The following is a 15,214-nucleotide window of genomic DNA, read 5'->3' as shown; positions in this document are numbered from 1 at the left end:
GGCAGAAATGTTTGGCGATATGATATTACTCTTTAGATGTACAGTATAAATTATGTTTCTAGACATTTCATCTTTAATTTTTAATGTGCATTCCCCAGAATAGATTCCCAGTGTAACTTCTAAGATGGATGAGACCCAAAAGCAATCTGTTACTTATAAGCACTTTCTTTGTATCCATTTATATATAATTCTCTTACTGTTTTTAAAACTTCTTACCATTTTATTTGGAAAGAAGAGTTATCTGGGCCATCCCATGTCAAATAAAGCAATGTTGAAATTAAAATTGAGAAAAACCTGATTAAAGAAACATGTCTCATACAGGACAATAGGTGTCTTTTCCAATTAGATGACATCTGTAAAAACAACATATTCTCAAAGGAAATGCTGAAAGAAAACTGAAGCTGGAGATAATTTAAAGCAAGAGAACCACGCTGACAACGTAACCAGTATACAACCAACATCCAACAGCGCTGAATGTGAAGGAGTAGTGCTACTATTTAGGAGGCTGTGTGGTCCAGTGGTTAAAGAAAAGGGCTTGTAACCAGGAGGTCCTCGGTTCAAATCCCCCCTCAGCCCCCCCCCCCCCCCCCCCCCCCCACTCATTGTGTGACCCTGAGCAAGTCACTTAACCTCCTTGTGCTCCGTCTTTCGGGTGAGACGTAATTGTAAGCGACTCTGCAGCTGATGCATAGTTCACACACCCTAGTCGCCTTGGATAAAGGCATCTGCTAAATAAACAAATAATACTGTGAAGTGAGTATTGTTTTAACATATCTCTCAGGGGGGAACTCACATGTCAACAAACCAGTGACTGTAAACAATCAAGTATTGGTATACAAGATTTTCTTATTTCTCTTTCTTTATTTTAACTGGATGTTTGTATCATTTGAGTACCTCTGTAGTTAACCTGTAGCGATTCCTCCTCTAATAAGAAAGTATTATGGCAATTCCTAGCATGCAGTGAAGTGTTTTATTCCAGATAAGTTAACCAGCAGTAATGAACAAAGCTGATCAAAGTTACAAGCCCACAAACTGTGGCTGTCATGTTGAGTTGAGGCCAATTTAGTCATATCTACTTTACAAGCTGTTGTGGTTGGTTTCCGTCTGATGGGGTGTTTCCTTTTATAATTACACATATTTGGGTAATCATCAAAAAACACACAGTTCAAGACCTTAAGTTCACGTCCTACATTTGAAGCCAATGTTGTGTTTCTATCTTATCTACAAATTATATTTTATTAGAAAGGCCTTTTTCAATCCCTAATTCCAGATTCCCTCTGACAGATCATCATGTCACAGTAACCTCTACAGAGGGAGATCAACTACTAAACCTGCCAATACCAAACCAGCCGGGGATCAATTATCTTTATTTAAGGAGTCTGTTTGGCTATATTTCACAACATTTCAAGAAAGCTGTTGTGAAATTTCTTTTGCATATAAAATATAGACCAAGGTGTTGAGAGTGTTCTAGAGTGTAGTTCTAAAGTGTTCTAGAGCAGGGGTCTCCAATCCTGGTCCTGGAGGGCCGGTGTCCCTCCTGGTTTTTGTTCCAACTGTACCATAAATTACTTATTAGCAGCTTAATTGGTGCAATTAAGTAATTTATGGTACAGTTGGAATAAAAACCAGGAGGGACACCGGCCCTCCAGGACAAAGATTGGAGACCCCTGTTCTAGAGCGTAGTTTTTATGATATTAATGAAAGTATTATGCATTTTACTCAAACTTTGCTAAAGTGAATTTGTGCATATTGATTTATTTTGCAATTTAAAAAGGAGTTACATGCTCATGTACATTTAATAAACATTATTTATATCATGTTACCTAAACATAACATAATGGAAACTGAGCAAATGGAAACAGCCCTGCCACTATGTTTAGACCTGTGGCAGGGCTGAGGCCTGCCCCTGTAAATTAATGTATATTTGGTCATGGTTATATTATATTATATATATATTATAAATATGGTTTGTTGGTTTGAAACCCCCTTTTGTTTAACACTAGAAGCCCTGCGACGGTCATTTTGGCGGTTTTTGGTTTTAAAATGTAATTTTCTCCAGTTGTGTAACATATATGGGGCTGTGCGTTCCTGTACTTTTGTGTCCGTATGTATTAAATATTCTCACGGGAGTACAGAAATAAAGGAGATATAATACATTATACCTAAAAGCTCCGGGAGCAGTCACATTGACGGCCACACAGAAAATAATTGTATTTTCATTATACAGAACAGTATTCTACTTTATTATTTTTATTTACCAGTCCACAATGTGTTTAGCTGTGATTAGTCTCTACTCTTTGCCTGAGTGAATGACTGACAGTCTATTGTTTTTCAATCAGCCTTTTGAAAGGCTGGCGCCTGCTTGCCAGCTGCGCTGCTTTGGTCAGTCAATTAGCATCGGGACTAGTGAAAATAAATACCAGAGACCGTGGAGTTTTACAACACAACAAAATATGAAATTGATGTTTGGATCAGATGGCACTGAAGTATTCTGTGAAATCTGGCTCCCGACGTTGGCCTGTTCAGGTGTTTTACAGTGTATTGGGTACTTTACAAAGAATGCACGGAGCAGAATTTACCAAGGAGAGAATATATTTTACAGTTAGCACAGGAACTTCGCAAGAAGCATTTGGAACAGAGAGAAACTGCCAAGCGTGTACCCACAGCTGAAGCTGGCAACCCCACTGAGAGCCGCAAGAGACGCCAATGCAGGTTGGCAAGTGCAATAAAAATAAAACTGCTAGAAAAAAATAGAACAGCTGTGCCCTGTGCAGAAAGGCGGCGTGGAGAAGTGCATTATCTTACTCAAGGTAAAGGAATATCATTTTGTCAAAAAACAAGAAAAAAAGAAATCTGACTTTTTTTTGTAACTTCTTGTGCTGTGCACTTCTGTAAAACGTTTTCTTCTAAGTTTGTCTACGTTGTTCAGTTGCTTTCGCGCATCTGATAATAAAGCAATTGCTGTTGAAAAAAATGTATTGCTATCGTTTCAGTTTTATAAATATGTATGTTGTAAACCAATGTCTGTTCAGATGTTTACTTACTTACATTTTCTTGTTTTGATTTGTAAAAATAAATGTTCATATGTGTGTGTATGTATTGTAAGATAGCAGGGAGAGGGTCTGATTCCTCCCTTCATAAAACATGTGCGTATGCACATTTTGTTTAATTGTTTAATTATTTTGTTAATTGTTTTATTAGTGATTATCCCCTGCACCTGGTGATCATTGTAAATTAGAGCCAGGTGCAGGGTATTTAAAGGAAGCAGCCAGTCTGTTTGGGGCTGCTAGGTGGAGAGCCCATTTGACAGTGTGCACAAGCGGTGGAGGTGGAGGTGGAGGTGGAGGTGGAGGTGGAGGTGGAGGTGGAGGTGGAGGTGGAGGGGGAGGGTGGTTTGTTTTGTTTAGCAGGTAAATGGCTTAGCTGTCCTGCAAGATAGTTTAGGTTTCTATTCTGTGTTTTAGTTAATGCTCAAGAAAGAGCTAGGTGTTTGTTTTGTTTATTTTGTTTTTGTGATTATTAAAAAAAATAGCACAAAGCGCTTTAAGAAACCTCCATTTCTGTGTCCTGCGTCTATTTTTAAAGGTTGCTGGAAAGTGTTTTGTTACCAGAGGAAAAGACTCAGGACTGTGTATTTAACCAGGGTGAGTGAACCAGATTTGAAGAACGTCTGCCTGTGTAACCAAGATTCTTCGTAATGAGATTATGACCATATGTTTAACCGGGATAATTACAAATTTAGGTTAGGGGACTTATTTAGGGGATTTTAATCCCATCCAATGTTTTTTAGTTTGTGTGAGGGAGAAGGTTTCTGGTGCGGGCCCTTCCTGTATAGCGGGAGTAGCACACGTCCCGAGCTTGGACACCTTTTGTTTTCTTAGTTGTTTTTCTACTGTTTTAGTTTTTGCCTTTTTGTATTTCGCTGTTATGTATACGTACAGCCCCTTGTTTTTCACAAATACAAAATAACACAAAATAAAACGAAATGCAACATATTAAAAATCAACAGAACCAAAGACACAAAGAGAAACAGATCTGTCTATAACACTTGTGCAAATGTTTAATTCCCACTTTTGGGAATTAAAATTGTGACGGAGGAGAAGAGATGTATGTTTCTAAAATGCCTAAACCTCACATAGCAATTGAACAACACTGCAAAGAATTTGAGCATGAGGGGGTGTATGCAGCTGACATGACACAAATAATGTGCAGATTTTGCAGCTGTCGGCTGGAATGGGAGTCAAAATATACAGTAGAAATGGATAGATTGCTGTATGTGCAATTATGACAGCCCCACAATAGCAGAGCAGTATGAATATATATTTTTATTTTATTTTTATATAGGGCATGGACAGTATTTACGAAAATAGGCAATGAAAAATAGTGGGGGACTTAACATACGTTACTGCAACTATAGTAACTAAATTATTTTTCAGTGCTGGGTCTGTTATGTCACTATGTAAAAAATAAAAAAAATTTAAAAAAGCGGATCATGTTTTATAATATGTATATAGTTAAAATATGATGTATGCTTTGTTTTTATTTATAGACATCTATTTGAGTTATTTTATTAATGTGTATCTGTAATAAAACAAACAATTTTTATAGCGGCTAAAGCTAACAATTCGTGAAAAATAACAAATTATAAAAATAAAAAAATAATTTTTATTTAATGAAACGAGGTGGGCTGTTCAGTGCAGGATTCTCTAGACCAGCTCAGAGAACAGGTAAAGGTAGATTATGAGAACTAGTATCATTTTTGTCCTTAGATGTCACAATATGGGATAGTCAGTGGCAAGCACTGATCTAAGCAGAAGAGAATATTAAAGGTAATACATTAAGTATGAGGAAAATGTAGATATAAAGTTTCCTTTTAAAATCAATCACTAGTACTGTTGAAAAACTCCCACACAATGGCACTAAAAATAGATTGTTGTTTTTTTTTTTATCTTATCAATGGAAAGTGCAATTTGATTGAAATTACTATGATTTACAGTATGAATCACGGCACTGAAGTGTTTTTTTTCTCATATTCCATTGTTAGAAATGGGCAATAATTGTATTGCAGAAAAGCCTAATGCATTGTTGCATAAGTAGCTGTTAAAGCATGACAAAAATAAATGTAGCTCTAAACATAATTCTGGTCTAATGCCTTTTCTTTTGCATACATCACCATGTAGTTTGTGATGTACAGTGGCAAAGAACTTAAAAATCTAAAATTAATAAACCATACTGAATAGAGTGATATGTATGTAAAGGCTGTTAGGAAACCCTTGTGTTTGCTCATTTCTTTGTTTCCCCCCTCTTGGATGGTAAACCAATAAATTTTATCCTGTTGTCCACCCACCACATGCGTTAGCTATTTATTAGGTATCCTGTGTGAGCTCCTCGCTTATCTTGGTTGATGCAGAGCTGCTGTAAATCATTCCTTGTGAAATTCATCAGGATTGTGTCCTTCAAAATAGTTTTCTCCCTTGTCTGTCTGTCCTCCTTTTCAATGTCATCCATTTCAGACAATTGTACTTTTTGGAAACTGCAAATAATAATTTGAATGACACAAGCAAACCATCACAATACTATCTCACCATGTGATATCACAACAAATGTAGACTGCCCACCAGAACTACGTGAACTTGTCACTGTGTTCTGCTATTGCAGGGTAATGATCCAAGGCACTGATATGTTGGGGTTAACCTTGTAACAAACCTCCCCAAATTAGAAAGTATTGCCAGACTTAAAAAAAAAAAAAAAAGGAAAGTTTAAATTCATCAAATTTGAGTGTATTTTAACATACATACATACATACATACATACATACATACATATAACCCTATGTCTGATTAACATCCACGAAAGCACCTTTTGCCGTGCTGTTCACAGGATCTCGAAGCTGATAGCGGCACTGCATGAAAGCTACTTTGTCATGCCCAATGAAGAGGAGCAATGAGATATTTGCACTGTGTTTTATTCTACAGCTGAAATACCTGGAGTTATTGGCGCCATAGACTGCACAGGGCAGCAGTGTGGAGTAGTGGTTAGGGCTCTGGACTTCTGACCGGGGGGTCGTGGGTTCAATCCCAGGGGGGGACACTGCTGTTGTACCCTTGAGCAAGGTACTTTACCTAGATTGCTCCAGTAAAAACCCAACTGTATAAATGGGTAATTGTATGTAAAAATAATGTGATATCTTGTAATAATTGTAAGTCGCCCTGGATAAGGGCGTCTGCTAACAAATGTAATAACACATATCTGTATTCGATTTCATAGGTAATATAAGGATCTGAGCTTCAAGGCATAGCTACACGTCAATCAATTGCCAGATGGTGTGTGACATCATCTACTTATATGTAACATGGTTGCATGATGGGCATGCAGCACATGATGCGCAGATTTTCGAGAACAGCTATCACTATCAATAGCTCCTTCTATTGATGCAAGCAAATTGGGTATCCTCGATGTAATAAGGTTGTATATCTGGGGCAAAGGATGGTCAGGCGCTCCACTCAGTCGCTGTTGGCGTTGCTTTGCAACAGCATTTCTTGTCTCCATTTTAAGCCTTTTCCACACATTTAAGTGTTCCTGGATGCCTTTCAGTTAATGCAGCATTACATTTGGTTGTAATTTCACTGCAGACATTTGAGTGTTGCAAAACCGCTGTGGCGTGTTTTCTACCATCTACCGTTTTGATATTTTTTTATGCAGTCAACAAAATAAAGTTTCTGCTCTGTTGAGTAATTCTGAGCATGACCGCCAGCCATGATTTCTTTGGTATGAATACAATAAATATAACACCTTTAAATACTTGGATGACTCGATTTGCATATGTAATTAAATTGACAGCTTTGATACTTGCTTTGATTACACCATGTAACAATTTTTTTTTTTTTTTTTGGTTCCTGGGTAGTAAGTGTTATTTCCTAATTGCGTATGCCTCAAAAGTATAGAAAATGGCTATTATTCCCCACAAACTTTGCTTTTGTGACCAGGACAGTGATATTTTGAAATTTACCTATTTTCCAGAACATTCCAGATAGATTCAGTGCTGAGTAAACTTGGAGTAACTTCTAGAACTTTCCAGTAATATAAATAGTAGTATAAATACAGGGGCCTTAAGCCCACCAGTTCAGTTTAGTTCCAGCTGCCTAAGTGGATGCTTATCTGCATTTTTCTGAGATGGCATCAAGGTCATAGGAGACTTCAAAATGGAGGCATTCCTGATGGGTCTCCAAGGCGGTTTTACCAAGTTTCCCTGCTATCTTTGCCTTTGGGACAGCAGGGACACTACGGCACACTACCACAGGTGGGACTTGCCACAGCGGACCGAGTTCTCTGTGGAGAGGAACAACGTCAAGTGGGAGCCACTGGTGGACCCCCGGAAGGTGCTGATGCCACCACTGCACATCAAATTGGCCCTTATGAAACAATTTGTCAGAGCTCTAGATAAGGAATCGGCAGCCTTCAAGTACTTTCAAGACTTCTTCCCTAAGCTGTCTGAGGCAAAGGTCAAAGCCGGTGTCTTCGTCGGACCACAGATAAAGAAGATCCTGGAGTGCAATGAATTCCCCAAGAAGCTCACTAGTAAGGAGAAAGCGGCTTGGAACAGCTTTGTCGCAGTGGTTCGGGGCTTCCTGGGCAATCACTAGGCCGAAAACTATGTGGAGCTGGTTGAGACTCTGGTGAAGAACTACGGCACAATGGGCTGTAGGATGTCCCTCAAAGTCCATATCCTTGATGCTCATCTTGATAAATTCAAGGAGAACATGGGAGCGTACTTGGAGGAGCAAGGCGAGTGCTTTCACCAGGATATACTGGACTTTGAACGCCACTACCAAGGACAGTATAACGGGAACATGATGGGAGACTACATTTGGGGGCTGATTCATGAAAGTGATTTACAGTATAATCGTAAATCTCGAAAAACTACTCACTTCTAAATCTTTTGTAGTCATTTTTGTATTACTTTAGTATAAATACATGTTAATTTGGATTCATATGTTGTTTTTTTCTGACTTTATGTGAACGAAAATAAACAAATTTGCCCGTTTTCTCATTGGAAATAGGTAAATTTCAAAATATCACTGTCCTGGTCACAAAAGCAAAGTTTGTGGGGAATAATAGCCATTTTCTATACTTTTGAGGCATAAGCAATTAGGAAATAACACTTACTACCCAGGAACAAAAATTGTGTTACATAGTGTTAACAGTCTTTGCTAATAAAATTATGTGAATAAATAAGTTTTGTATATACTACACAAAACTTTTAGGCTATCTCCAAACTTGAGGCTTGGAGATAGTCTTGATCCTCTGCTGTGTACTAAACCTGAGGATCAGCTGATCCCCAACTCCTTTGTTCGTTGCAATTGGAACTAACTTAATCCACAGCTGAGGATGATCCCCAGGAAAGTACCGTAACAGCTAGTCCTCCGCTTAGTACACTTGATGCGTACGAACTGAATGTTCGTTGCAATTGTCCCATTAAGTTCAGTTCAGTACAATAACAATAATAAACATGGTCAAAAGACTCTTTAATGAACTTAATTTACTTCAAGTTAAAATATTTAACATTTTCTTTCTTTGTTAGATTTAGAGAAGCTAGTCTCAAAAACCCAGAGTACCTTCTCTCTCACCCTTCTCAGCCTTCCAAACAGTTTAAACAAAAGGATTTTATTTCACACTTGTAGTGAAACCAAGCTAATTAAGCAATTTAGAACATACCTGACTTCAATTAACTTTGCTGGGCTACTAGAAAGCCTGTATCAAAAAAAGGAAAAAAAAACAGAGGGCTTGGCCAAGCCTGAAACAACTGTCAACTTATTCTGACAATAATATTATTTATGTAACAGGGTTATAACCTTCATATCGTTTCATCATGGGTCATTATTTGAAATAAAAAGCAAACCGTCATAATCAAGTGCAATGTCAAGGGTACAATATTTTAGACACTTCTCCAGTGAGAACTGTTATTGGTTGATTGGTTCATATGCACAATTATTATTGTGTTACATGTTATATTATTTTTTTTGTTTATATTATTTATTTTTTTAAATGTATTTAATCCTAAATTTTGTGCCATCTTCAGTAAATCATTACCCCTTTCACACAGATGAGTTATGACGGCTCAGAACCAGCACTGATGCAGTATTTTAGTCTGTGATTTGTCTATATCGCCTATATCATAGTTTATGCCGTCTCTGAACCACCTCGCGAAGTGGTTCAGAGACAGCACTGAACCGTCTTAACTGCTGTGTGAAATGCTATACCTGCAGTGAAGAACTATAGTGGGAGAACTATAGTGGGCGTGGATTTAAAGTCAACATCCCACGTGACTGCATGTATACCAGATGTGTTGGGTATTTTTGTCATTGGTGTTACAAGCTTTATTTTTTTCAAATACAGTGGCTGATCAAGAACGAGGTAGTAATTGGAGTCTGAAGTAAGTTAAGGAATTGTTAACTTCACGGGCTGACGAGGAGGTGAATTCACAAATAGAAGGGATGGTGCGTGATTTTGTAATTTATGGGCGAATCGCCATTGCCATGAAAATGATCTGTTGACTGACAGGTTTGAAAGTTGTACTCACATGATCCCTTTGGCTGTTTGAAAGGGTTATGATGGTATTACAATTACATAGATTTCGCAATTTAGTGTGTGTAAATGGGGATTTTAAAGAATTTTGGAAATGTCTCTGAGACGGCTCAGTAGCGGCATTTGTGTGTGAAAGGCAGTGTAAATCACAGGAGACTCAAATATACTTAAATCATTTATAGGAGACACAACAATTCCCTGTTTCAAAAAAGGCTTGCTGGGGATGCATTGCACCACATTCATCTATATTTAACAATCTGAAATATATTTATTTTTGGAAAATAACATGAATTGAATTTGAAGTGGTCCCCATTCAAACTATTTTTTTCTTTAATTAGCCTTAATAGAGAAAATGATGACGTGTGCTTATTTATTACATATTAAGGTGTAGACTCTTATCATTCTTCATTCAGCTCTACAGTTACTGCTTAAGTGTATTAGTTTATCCATTAATCTGCAATCCTTTTTAATCACACTAATATCACAGTGACACCCACTCTAAAAATCAATTACTTCTTGGTTTTACACCAAATCAAAATGTATCTAAATATTTACAATACTGTATCTATTTTCTGAATAATTTCTTCTGTTTTAAAGATAAACAATGATTACAGCCTTTGCAGCAAATTATACCCCTCTTTTTGTGTTACGCCTGTTGCGGCATCAAAGGATTATCCATAACCATTAATTCCCAAGCCTCCTGTCGTATCTTTTCGCCAACCTAATCTCTGTATATGGTTAGTAAGAGCTCAATTAAAACAACCCGTCATAAATCCTGGATCTCACCACTGTAGTAGACCACTCTATATTTTGTTAAAAACAGATTGAGGTTTGAGGTTTCATGTACCATACTGCATGAAAATACCACCCTCAAACTGTATAAGAGAAAATATAATGGAACTTGCCCTTGAAGAAAACACCCCATACTGTAAATGACCAATGCATTTGGTTAATACTCTCTCACAGGCAAACTGCTGAACAAAATATTCAAGAACGGTGGTGGCATGAGGCGATCTTTAATGGTCATTTATATTCTCACCGGAATCAATAACCTGATTTTGATGTGGTAATGAAAGGGTTATTATTTTTTTTACTAAAAAAAACCCAGCAATGGAAATCAACTTTATCTATACAACAGAAATGTAAAGTCACACAATCTCTATATGGCAGCCATGACAAGTCAAAGGTCAATCTCAAGTTTACACAATAAGCACGCTGGGCTTATATAACCCTGCAAATATGAAGTTACTACCTGAAAATTATTATTATTATTTATTTATTTAGCAGACGCCTTCATCCAAGGCGACTTACAGAGACTAGGGTGTGTGAACTATGCATCAGCTGCAGAGTCACTTACAATTACGTCTCACCCGAAAGACGGAGCACACGGAGGTTAAGTGACTTGCTCAGGGTCACACAATGAGTCAGTGGCTAAGGTGGGATTTGAACCGGGGACCTCCTGGTTACAAGCCCTTTTCTTTAACCACTGGACCACACAGCACTTGACACTTTGGGGGTGGCAGCTTTGAAAAATAACTAGCAGAAAACAGTATTTTTTTCTTGTACGATAACCACACCACAATCAAACTTGATTGAGACAATCAAAGATTACAATTCTTTACTGAGTATGAAACTGGTAACTCCAAGTGATCTTCTTTTTTTTTTTTTATCTGCAAACCAAAAAGTCACAGGACCCCAATATGGCAGCCATCTTAGGTCATAGATCAAAGGGTGCTATTAGCTTTTGCATGAGGAGTTTCCATGAAACGGAAAATAGGAATTGCAAGCTAAAATACTTTATGAGATACTAGCCATTGCAAATTCATACAAATTCCATCACAGGAATGCTTAAATATGTTCTCTTTGGGTTGGGGAAGTTACTACTGACCAGCTGAGCTAATTTCTACTAAAATACAAAGGGCAGCAGCTTCAAGATGGTTATTATATATTTTTTAATATTAAATTTTAAATGAACTTTACTAACCTCAAATGTGTGTTGTGATTATTATAAAGCTGATGTTATATATGTAGAGTAAAATATTGCCTTTTCTAGGTATGTTGTCATCATGAAAGGAGTATGGTGTCATCATGAAAGGAGTTGAGACTTTATAAAGAAATTGCTACGTGAACTAAAACTTTGACTTCATACTTTATATGATGCTATTTAGACATTTCATTTGTTGTATTTTCTGTACCTTTATTTTTTAAGGGGCTGCCGTCCCCATAGTGTCAAGTCATAAAAATGAAATATAATTCAGCACTACATGTTTTACTCAACAGTACCATTTAATTATTTCTGTCAAGACTGGATAGATGTATTGGCTTTTGTAGAAGCAAAATAAAAAGGCACGGTTTAAAATAAATTAAAAAAAAAATTGTAAAAAAAATTACAGTAACGGCAATAAGTCTGTTTTGCAAAACAATCAGATCTGCTTCTTCTAAAGTCGCCCTCTCCTGAATTCAGTACAGTAATGAATCTTAAGCAATTTGGCCAAGTCAGTGAAATAAAACAGTTCCCAATTCTCCCCATTACAAAACAAAACTCTTTAGCACTGCCTGACTTATTGTTTATCAGCACTACAGAAAGGATGGCTTTGTACTTATTTTCCACATACAGTAAACACTTGCTGATAAACAGACAGGGTGCCCAGGTACAGTAAGGATTAAAAACAAAAAACAGCATACTAACCAGGGTTGTTTTAGGAAGATCTTGAGGTGATTCAAGCCCCTCGTCCTCTGTTAGGGAGGCAAAAGCACTGTCTAAAGACAGTGCTTCCATAGCCAGACACAGCATCTCCCAGCTTATCCGCCCATTCTTTCTTGTGTTATTCAGTAAATATAGATGACTCATTTAACTACTTCTTTCCCACTGAATTTTCACTGAATGAAAAGGGAATTAAGCAGCTGCTGCCAGAGCATAAAACGTTGAGAAAAGTAGCCAAAATTCTATTCAGCAATAACCATCATCTCTGGGACACTATTCCATCAATCCACAGGCTTAAAGACAGCCATGTTAACTTCCACAAATGGAAAGTCCCCGCCAGAAGCATTCAAAGGACTTGACTCTGCTGCTAAGTAGGAAACATATAGCCAATCTTAAAGATGTCATGAGGTGTACTACTGGCAAAAAGGAAACAATGCTTTCAAGAGACCCAAATATTCATTAAGACCTAGAAAAACAGCTCAGGCAATTCTGGATTTTCAATGGCTGCAAGCCAAGGCATTTTCATGTCGTACACAAATCAACCTGAATTCACTGTACTCTGATTAGCTGTAAAAAATCTCATTAGGTTTAGTAAGGATCTCTGTAAGGGGAGAAAAAGGACATGTTTCTATCAGATGCATGGATGTACCCATCCCCCATCATTGTGATTGAAACAGTGCATTGACTCTAACTGTGTTCACTGCATGCAGCAGGGAGATCGTGGACCACTGAAGAAGCAGAAAATACTGTAGACTCCTACCCTCAAAATACCACACCTTCGACATAGGATGAAAGCATGTCTTATACGGTACTATACTGTATATGATCCAATTCAATCTTTACAATTGTGCACTAAGAGGGCTAATCTGCTTGTAGATCAATGACAACCCCCTGACACAGGTGCACACATTTCACACACACACAATATTGTAATGGAAGCAAATAATTGTTTTATTATTAAAAAAATTTAAGCACCCCAAGAAAATAGCCTCAACAATTAAGCTATTAGTTTATATAGGTACTAGGTTATTAGTTTATTAGACCATTAGACCTTCTAAAAACAAAAAAAGCATGAAATGTGGAGCTTTTTGTCAGGTACAGAGGGACGTATGATTCACTCTAATCATTCCCTGTAGATATTTGTTGTGAAATACATTAAGAAAATCACTGCACATGTTTGAAACAAAAAAAAAAAAAAAAAAAAAAAAAAACAACATTTTTCGGAATTGTATTTTAGGCCAAAGGTCTTGTTACAATAAAACCAGTAGTACTGGCTACATGTTGTCATTATCCTTTTCATAACACATTTTTCCTCCCAACAATCATCTGTACAGTATAGAAGTATAAAATTCAGAATCTATCCAGACTTGAATGTTAAATACTATGTTGAAAACAAACATTTAATTATGATTTTAATAAGGTTATAAATATGTAGTCTATGTGTAGTTTGATTGATAAAAATAAAATCCTACCTTCAGAAATATTCTCTTCAGTTTTCTGTCAATTTCAAGCGGTTTCATCATTTTTGGCTGAATTTATTGAAACAGGACTAACATGTTTCATATTCTTTAATACTCTGGGCAACCATCTTATTGCAGCATGTCACCAGACAAATCACGTCCCCATTGTTGCTTATGGATTAAAAGTGGGGGGATTGGATTTAATATGTCATTTGTAACACAGTACAGAGAGCTTCAGATTAAGTCCACATCTGTGCACCAGCATAAAAAAGAAACAAAAGCCTGTTTTTTGTGCATCTGTTTTTAGAAAATGCAGATCATATACTCTAAGACACAAAGAGGTGTGATATGCAAATAGTAATATATTTTGATACTGGCATGAAAGTGTGATTGTACAACCATAAAATACACTATTACGCCCACTTTGCTTACCTGTTTTCTATTATTCACAGCTAGTTTTGATAGGTGTGTATTTCTCAACCAGCGAACATCTGCCATAAACATGTTAGCACCACAGCTAGCTTTATGAAAACAAACACTGCATGTTTATTTTAGCCAATTAAAATGTTTATAAAAGCCAATTACTAGAAAATAGGAGGCTGTGTGGTCCAGTGGTTAAAGAAACGGGCTTATAACCAGGCGGTCCCCGGTTCAAATCCCACCTCCGCCACTGACTCATTGTGTGACCCTGAGCAAGTCACTTAAACTCCTTGTGCTCCGTCTTTCGGGTGAGACGTAGTTGGAAATGACTCTGCAGCTGATGCATAGTTCACACACCCTAGTCTGTGTAAGTTGCCTTGGATAAAGGCGTCTGCTAAATAAATAAATAATAATAGAAAATTGATGGCCTGTTTATTTAAATTAGGAACTTCATCACTGAAAAGTTGATGTGATCATAAATTATACTTTTAGGTAATCCAGGTTTACTTTAGAAAGAATGTAAACCTTGTAAAAAAGAATGGGATAATGTAGTAAACAGTTACTCAGGAATCATATTTTACTATAAAATGTAACACTACTATGGGACACGGCAGCTTTGCAGTACAATAATAAATAATAAAGAAGGACATTTCTGGGTAGCTCAATACGGATGTCCATTTAAATAAATGATGTTGTAGCAGATTAAATTCTAATTCATTTGGAACGTCACTTGAAACCAACTTATTTGTGTGTACTGAAAATACAATATATAGTCAAAAGTATAGATTACAAGGGAGTTGATGATGAGGTTGTATAATCTACAGGTGAGACTTGCATATAAAATACTGTGATCCTTCAAATCTGGCTCCAACATTACGATGAAAAGCAACACTCAAGGTATGAATTTCTGCTGAATCATTGGGAGTCAACTAGGAACACTTGTTTACAATGTTTCTTTTGTTCTTATCAAGTTGTAACAGAATTGGTAGTGCCAGTCCGAACTTGTTTTTTTCCCTTTCCTTCTACTTAAATAAGCTTGAACATT

The 15,214-nt window shown here is 37.0% G+C and overlaps 1 protein-coding gene across 1 annotated transcript in view; it reads right to left on the bottom strand.

Moving 5' to 3' along the window:
• Positions 1-12,355, bottom strand: part of LOC117402628 (ribosomal protein S6 kinase alpha-2) — a 100,521-nt gene extending 88,166 nt beyond the window's left edge. The window contains exon 1 of the mRNA XM_059023978.1: positions 12,275-12,355. The gene's annotated coding sequence lies outside the window, so the exon portion shown is untranslated. The remainder of the gene's footprint in view (positions 1-12,274) is intronic.
• Positions 12,356-15,214: the final 2,859 nt, after the last annotated feature.

Source organism: Acipenser ruthenus, chromosome 5 (genome assembly GCF_902713425.1).
Source record: "Acipenser ruthenus chromosome 5, fAciRut3.2 maternal haplotype, whole genome shotgun sequence".
Taxonomy (NCBI): Eukaryota; Metazoa; Chordata; class Actinopteri; order Acipenseriformes; family Acipenseridae; genus Acipenser; species Acipenser ruthenus.
The sequence above is the reverse complement of the archived record's forward strand: the minus strand, read 5'-3'. Positions and strand labels throughout refer to the sequence as shown.